The sequence below is a fragment of the Limulus polyphemus genome, unplaced genomic scaffold, assembly GCF_000517525.1.
Source record: "Limulus polyphemus unplaced genomic scaffold, Limulus_polyphemus-2.1.2 Scaffold300, whole genome shotgun sequence".
NCBI lineage: Eukaryota > Metazoa > Arthropoda > Merostomata > Xiphosura > Limulidae > Limulus > Limulus polyphemus.
Window position 1 is genome coordinate 214,404 of NW_013665910.1, and position 9,109 is coordinate 223,512.

Genomic DNA, 9,109 nt, shown 5'->3' on the forward strand with positions numbered 1-9,109 from the left:
GGCTAGCGCAGATAGCCCTTGTGTAGCTTTGCGAGAAATTCAAAACAAACAAAAAACAAAGCCTATTTATGCACAAGACAGGAAAAAGGAAATGTTTCGTACATTTATTAAATCTTCCAACGGTCTCTTACGTGTCGTGTTTCTATTTCCTCGGTAGATATTCATAAATGTGAGATGTGTTATGTCACGTTTATCAAATATCTCTCTCACAATGCAATAGTAAAACTCAACCTACTTACTGAGTGAAAAGTTTTATTTAGAGATTTAAATTAACTCACTATGTATTAATGTGTATATATATATAGTTGGATAGACTTAGACGTATCAGCACATATATGTTTTTTTCTTATAATTTTAATCCTTTTTTACTTATATTTTAGCTAGAATCCGGGTTTCGATACCCGTGGTGGGCAGAGCACAGATAGTCCATTGTGTAGCTTTGTGCTTAATTGCAAACAAAAAAACTTATATTTTAATGTTGGTGATGCAATGTGTTCACTGAAAACCGTTCATCTGTACAAATACTCTGTGTGGTAGAAAAAATGTTTTCTTTGAATTTTTTTACTGAAATAAGTCTATATTGCACAAAAAATATGTTGTGAAATATAATTTGGTAAGATATACCTGGATACGTTACCTAGAAAAAACGTTGTTCAATTGAGGAACCAACAACAATAATTCCATGGTTTATTTAGACTGTTACCTAGAAGTAAGAGCATTCAACTACAGAACTGAAACATCTGTACGTGTATTAAGCAACAAAGACAGATCTGTTACCAGTACGTTACAATGTGCAATAAACTATTTTTTACGTGTAATGAAAGACTAAATAACTTATAAAATAGTCAAACTTCGAAAAACAGAAACTTATTAATTAGGTTCTTTATACCTCCACACGTAGAACATCTTAGCCAGCAAACTTCATGACGATTTTGATAAAAGTATCTTAAAAACTTTTTGAAACTCATGAAACTTTCGAATTAGTTAAAAATTATCGCAAGTTAAGAAAACAAGTGACTTTTCATTTTATACAATGTAAAAACCCTAAGCTCTTCAACATGGTGTCAACGTTTATTAAGCATGGTTTCCAATAACAGAATATTTGTAACAATTTTAAAAATATTGTTTCATAATGCCAAAATAATATTGAAAAACTATCAAAAACACGATAGTAAAACTATATGCAAACTTTTGACATTTTAAAAAATCTATTTTAGAGACACTGAGATTCTCCTCATATGAATATCTTGTGATACAAGTGCTCGTTAGAATAACTTAAATAATCCGTTAATTAAAATCACGAAAATCATAAGACTTATGATATTTTTAATATTTTTATCTAGAGCATCTTTAGGAACTGAAATGTGAGAAGTTTTGACTGAGTAATCAAAATACACTGGCAATTTTTCATATGATAATATTTTATTGTTACACTCACTGGGGAATGAAGCAACTCACTTTTATTAGTAAAAGTAAATTTAGCACAAAACATACATGTGACGAATTTGTCGAGTTTTTAAGGATCTAGAGATAATATTTCTCAATATCTGTTGTTTGTTCCCAGCAACATCTAATTGAATGATAATTTATTTTATGGTATTAAAAACTTTGTATATCTACAAGGAGGTACAAAAGTTAGTTGTCCCAGAGTGGTATATTAATTATTTTGAAGATCGATGTATAGCAATTATTCATTTTCCTTACTTCCCCAAGTTATTACTAATTACTGGATCTAAGGACTTCCCCCGTATATTATGCATTATTATTTTTATATTAACATGTAACAGATAATTTTTAACCAAGTGTTTTGAGGATGAGCCTACTTCTATGTATATCATTATACCGTTATATTCTGATATTTACAAACTGAATGCCTTTTTAGTGTTTTATACGAAGAAAAATATTTCAAATATATACAAAATGATAAAAACCCTATAACCTGAGCGCTTTCGAAAGGTGGACCTTTCTTCTTCAGGGGCAAACAGGGAAGTAAATATGAAAGCATTCTATACAATCTCTTAAACGATATTTCCTTGGTTGAAAGTATTACACGCATCGCTACGTTTATGTAAATTATCTACACATAGAAAAAAGCTTATATTCAAAGTGGAAACATTATGAGAGAGATCACTTGTCTTCATCTGTACTGCTGTAAGTTATATTTTCAATGTCATAATTTAGTTGTTTGGTATAGGATGATGTGATAATATCAGTAGACAATGGTACATATAATACTATAAAACACAATGTGTATCTGTCCGTCTGTCTCTCGGTCACGCACTGATGTCATTTCAACTTATTACCTAATTTAAGTAGTTTGGCTTCCTGTTAATTAGAAGCGAGTAGTCTACGACTGATCAAAAATTAAAAGTATATTTGGACTAAAATGTTTTTTCGTTTTTTACTACTATTACTTCTCCCCTATAGATGTTTCTTCACCAAATTTGGTATGGAGGTTCATTGAGTACATGGGGAGATACATATAAATTTTCATTTTTGCGTTTTGCGGTTTTTATGGGCGTTTTCTACCACTACTTCGCCCCCTGTTGATTGATCTTCACAAAATATGACATGAAGGTTTTTGGGTCCATGCAGTTTTAATGGGCGTTTCTTACAATTACATTTAAGGGAAACAACTTTTCATGTCCTAAAATAACATTTTATTAACCATAAATTTTCATAACTTTCGTCCAGAGGACGGGTACTCCAGCTAGTTATTTATAAATACGAATAGACAGAAATTATGCGTATTCAGTGAATTTACCAGTTCATTTTCAGAAAGGTTGTGCAGAGTTCAATGTCACAAGTGAGGTTTATCACGTATATTCATTTACTCGAACGATTAGCGAGAAAAATCTGTAAGTTTATTTGCGAGTTAGATATTTACTATTACTCTCAGAATTTTCTGTTGAAACAGTGTTTGTGAACATATGAGTAAACTAAAAGTAACCTGTAGAAAACGTTAAGAGAGAAATAAACTAATTCGTTATCGTTAGGTGGACTGGATTTCCCGTTATTTTTCCAGATAATCCACAAAAAAAAACAAAAAAAAACACGAAAGAACACGTTACGACAAACAGTTGATGTCAGAAGTGGGGTTACTTTGGTAAAAATAAAATAAAACTTTGACTAAAAAACCCCAACTGTTTAAAATGACGACAACACGAGCAAGAAACGAGGTTACAATCTTGCTAGGAATGATGAAACAGTTAAAAGAAGGTCAAAAATAAAGAAAGAAATTAAAAGAAGAAAGAGACAAAAAATCAGGAGAATGAAATATATATATTTAAAAGGCCAAGGAGAAACTTAAGAAATTTAAATAAGATCAAGAAGTAAGAAACGGGAATTTAAGAAGAAGAAGAATTAAAAGAAAGAGATATAATACTTAAATAAGAATTAAAAATGAAAATAAATCTGATCGAACACGAGATTGGTCAAGCTATAAGGGATGTACATATGAATTACAACAACAGGCTTGAAACAATGCAAAAGTACATCACCAAATTACAGAAAGGCTGTAATAATAAAATTGAAGAAGTACATAAAGACTAACAAAGTACAGAAAAGCTCTAATGACAATATCAAGAGATAAAAAAAGAACAGATTATTAAGGCATAACAAAACGTCAATGACAGAAAAATATCTGGAAAACAAATTGGTAAATGTGAAGACTAAACCAGCCACACATCTATCTGCATCTGCTCAAGAATTCCAACCTAAAATACCGTTTACTACAAAACATGGAATAATAGAACCTATTTGGTTTACACTTATTACCATTTATACTTTGTCATTTCTTGCAGGACCTTCCTGGATACTCCAAGTATGTAACTACCAAATCCAGTTCCAGAATTTAGTTGGCCAACTTAAAAACATTGATCGATTGAGAAATTGACAGACCATGTTGGAAAGGCACCATAAGAGGCATATCAGGTTCAATTCGAAATAATTTAAAAAATAAACTGGTGGAATAGTAAACAACAAACTATTCATCTTGCTGCCCATTTAAAAGGACGACATTAAGTAACTTTCAATCTGAGGGCCGTAACAAATATGAAGCATTGGTAGCTGCCTTATCCGACAGGTTCGGAGCAACACAACATAAAGAAGTATCTAGATCAAAATTTCGGAATAAGGTAGACCTTGGCTGAACATGGATAAAATTTGGTAAAGCTTTCCCAATTATTTTATCCAAAGTTCCAATTGAAATGATAGCTTCATTGGCAACTGATCAACTTATAGATACCATAACAGGCGAGGATATTCAAATGTGGTTGAAGCAAAGTACATGTACATCTTCAAAGGATGATTACCAGTTTGCGATGGATCTTAAATGCATTAAAGTTGCAGATAAACTATTACAAGTACCATCTAAAAGTTAAGGGATCATTAGCTCGAGTAGTGTTGAAACATCGACTTCCACTGATTATAGTCTAGAAAAACTGAAAGTATTAGTTAGACAACTAGTCTACAGAATGAAGGAGTTAAACCCCAAGATAATAGACATATCAAGTTTAACTTGAAAAAACATATTGTTCAGAACTGCAAACACAGTCATGACTGTGAGAAATTAACAGTTGTTAGTAAACCAATGAGACAACACCTTAAGGTTGAGTCTTCAAGTCCAACCAGATCAAAGAAACAACAACGATCTAACCAGACATTGTAAAAACAGGAATTAGTTGATAATATGAGGCGAAGCCTAATCTGGGAATACTCCATCTGCCCAAAATGAGACAAGAAGTTCCTTATTTGAAGATAACTGTCCTCGAGTCCATGGGTTTATTGAAGAAAGACCTTGCAGCATGTTGATTGGCACCAACTCTACAGCTACAATAGTTCAACCCGATTGGGCAATGTAAGTTGTGAAATTACCTCTAGAGATGAAGAAAGAAGAGGAATTGATGTAAATAGCAGGTGGCAATAAAATTCCAGCAAGAGGAAATTACCCTTACATGATGTGCAGATAAATTCCTGTGCACTGTATGATAATTACTACACCAGATGTTGAAGTTCCAGTAACAACAGGGAGGGTGATCATTGCTCCATCAAGAAGCGAAATGCTTATAGGTGGAATTATTAGGAACAAATCTACATCTAGTGGAAGGAGTGTAGTGGAACCAAACATTCCAGTATGGCAGTTCCTAATGGATTGATGGTTGGAAGAGCTCTTGTGGATCTGAAGAATAAAGATGTTATGCATGACTTTTTATCTGAGAAAAATTTAAATAAGTAAGTGATAAAATGAAAAGAGAGCTGTTGAAAGTTTTCGTCAAACTTTTTGTCATGGTAACATAAACTCATAACTTAAAAAGTATGAAAATGATAAAATTGCCCGTAGATGCACAGGGTTTGAGAAAACAAACACATACAATTAAAAAAATATACCAATATATACTTACATTGCAACTAAGTTAATTACCGAGTTAATAGCAGAGGCGTCGGAACTGGGAGTGCTATAGCATCCTCTTTTTTATATATTTGATTTACATAGCAACTGTAAATTATATTAATTTGGGGGGCATGCCCCCAGAACCCCCTAAATTGAGCTGCCGTTGGCAACACGAGAGAGCTGCTTTTAGTAGCTCCTTATACTCTCATTGTAAAATCTGCATGTCTAGCCAAGCACTCCCACTTTGCAGCTCCTACACATACTGAATAGCAATTTATTGTATTGAGATCAGGGGTATACCGATATAATAAACAACTTACACTGCACCTCTAAAACACCACATATCTTAATTAACACGTGCACAAGTTTGTTTGGAATCCTCCCAGAAGTTTATATTTGCATAACCTTACAGATAAAGAAATGCATATATTTTAAACAGTTAATCCAGATACTGTGTCAGGTAATCTCTGTTAATTTTGAACTTTTGGTGACGAATCGATTAGCTCTCTATGTTCGGCCTCGGTTTTCTTTAAATTCTGGAGACGTGGTTATATTGATTTATCGTCACGTGTCAAAAATCTATATAAATAAACATCAATATGTGTGTTTATCTGTTCCTTATACATTTCCATATTTCTTGATCAACCAGCACATCTTCACACAGTGATACAGAATGGCATAAGGAAGGCTGTATCACTGTGTGAGATGTGCTGATTTGGTAGTTTTCCAAAATTAAATATGAAATTAGATTGGTGTTCAACAATAACCCCCTTCATGGATGACACGTGGAAGGTCATGAGGGGGATTTGAACCCCCTATTTAATTTCATATTGATAGAATTCTTGAAAACAGTATGTCTGTCTTTTCATTATTGGTACCTTTATGCATTTTTAATGTTTATTATGTTAAGAAAAAAAAATAGAAGCACAATTTCCTTCCCTTTGTTACAAACGAGTTTTCCCCCTCAGTGGTATGTCTGCAGCCTTACAACGCTAGAAACCGGGTTTCGATACTCGTGGTGAGTAGAGCACAGATAGCCCATTGTGTAGCTTTGTGCTTAACTTCAAGCAAACAAACAAACAAACGAGTTTTTATTTCACTCGTCCAAAGGACGGGTACTCCAGCTAGTAAATAAATATACAAGTGATTCTATCTGTAAAGTCACGTGACAAATAAGACCGTTATTTTTATCAAACCTGTACAGATTACAAAGTGTGGTGTGGTCTGTAATTGGTATCTGAAGTTGATAATACCAGATAATTTTATAAGTATATATATAACAAGCGAAATCCTCAACTGAAATTAATGAATCTCTAATTATTTCTCTTTCAATAAAAAAATGGCAAAGTAAGGTATTGAAATAAATATAGGACATGCATATCTATCTATAAACATGTATTCATCCACATATTTTTGTGCTTATCTAGTATCATACTGTGTCAAGCGTGACAGTTACTGACGTAAACATTCTTGTGTCACACGTACTCAGGCCAGAAGTTCTGGTGAATACACGGATCAGAAGTTAAAACTAGAAATCTAATAAATAGAAGTAGATAAATCACACGCTTTTAGTAACGAGGAGACCGGCTTCTTAATCTGAAGATGATGGTTCGTTAAAAGTATTCTGTTACATATTATGTATCATCATGTATTATAAACAAACATGAACATCTCTATTCAGGTAGACTTCAGTCAAGTAAAACATGGGAGACAACACTCCCGTTACATGATATGTTAATCCCTTATCTAGAAACAGTGTTTTATTTATCTGCATACGTGACACAAGTTCCCATAATGTGAGAAGTCACGTGATATTTACACCCCTTCAGATTTGGCAAGCTAAGATAAAAATAACTTAAAGACACGTGTCAGGGCAACGAGAGAATGTTCACCAACACAGCAGCCAGAGCCGCCATGAAATCATTGCCTGTATGTGTACGTATAGATAACCCGGGCAAACGCCAAAATTCACACATGCGCACACTAGTTACCTAGGTCATGCTCAGGGCCTAGCAACAGTGGAGGGATAGTTGCTTACTTGCTGTACATGAGTTTCTCACGTATGACGTCATAATCACAGCACGTAGCTATTGCTGTCTCGTGCTATATGCACTGCTGTTGACTGCACGTCAGCCACGTTCCCATTTTACGCCTTTTCTGTCACTAGCTCCCGTACTGTTTTGTAACAAAGGGTACGTGAATCATCAGTGTATTGGTGTACGAACCTGACTTGTCTTTCTAGCAAACTTTCCCTGAAGCAGAATAAGTGACGTCACAATTCAAATATGTTGAATTTAATAAATACAATTGTTTATATTTAGTAATCGTTATATCAAAGTAAATATCTTAATAAACATAAAAACTGGAGAATTATATTTAACATTACTAAAGTTTGCGAATTGAAATTCTACATCTTTAATAAAGCAGTTGTTGAGAAAATATACACGTAGTTGCAAAACTTATCGAATATTAAGTAAAGAAACGACATAAAATAGTTACAGTTTCCAAAGTATAAGGGTCTTAATAAACGCTTAGTTTCTAAAAAAAAAAGTACAGATCCTTAGTGACTGGTGTGTTGGGGGGAGAGGAAGAGTTTTAGAAGATAATAACTTAAACGATATTGAGGCTACTGCTTGGGATGAGGGTTACAAGGCGGTCATGTTGTTCACAATACAACCAAAGCAATCTTAAAAGTGATTATAGTGTTTCGCCTTTAGATTACTGGTTACTAATCTCAGATCCGGTAGAAATTGAGAATCTTTCTTAATGTAGTGACGTTTATTTAATTATTAGAAACTCGTTAGTTAGTAAAAAAATAAACAAAGTTACATCTTTGAAACTAGCCCGTTCGTTCTTCTATACTAAATTTAACAAGAGAGAATCGTCAATAGCCACGGCTGTAATTAGATCTCATATCGGTCAAGAGATAGAGCTAAGCGTTACAAGTTTGTATTTGAATAAAAATTCAGAGCCATTCTATGAATCGCTATGCCGCGGCTAAAAGTTTCAACAAAATGAATACAATTAAGTAAAAATGTGTGAAGAAAATCAGCAAAGAAATAGTTCATCTCAGCATTACCATGTAAAGAAATTTCATATCTCAGTGAACCTTGACTTGTACAAACACACGTGTAAGAAACATTGCTTTTTTTATGATGCTACTGTTGACAGGATATGCGTTTACCTCTATATAACTGTGTAACTGGTTTGCGTTCGTAAATTCAGGTAAATAAAACCATGAAGTGCCCTCACAGACGGAGAACGGTGCCAACAATTAAACGCTAGTAAAAAAATATTTCTTTAGCTTAATTTTTCTAAGTAATTTGATAGCAAAATATTTTAGCGGTGAATTTTAATCTGTGTATTATTACATAACGTTCATTAATAACTTAAAAGCATTTGCTAAGGTACAAGTTTAACTGTTGTGTAATCTACATCTCAGTTATTATCTTGATAGTAATCAAATGTTTAAAGCAAGAGCTAAATGAAACAACACTCCGTTACCTTCTATCTAAAAATACTAAAATAAAGATGCTGTTACGCTTTATCAGTGAACGCTGAACCCTCTATTGGATGTATGATTCATATAAAGAAACAGAAGCTTCGTTTGTTTTCTGCTGCTTCTATACTGATATTTTGATGGGTTTTTTTACCATACTACGTTTTAATCACATTAGTTTAAGAAATTTTAAGTTTTTAACGAGTTTAGGGGTCAAA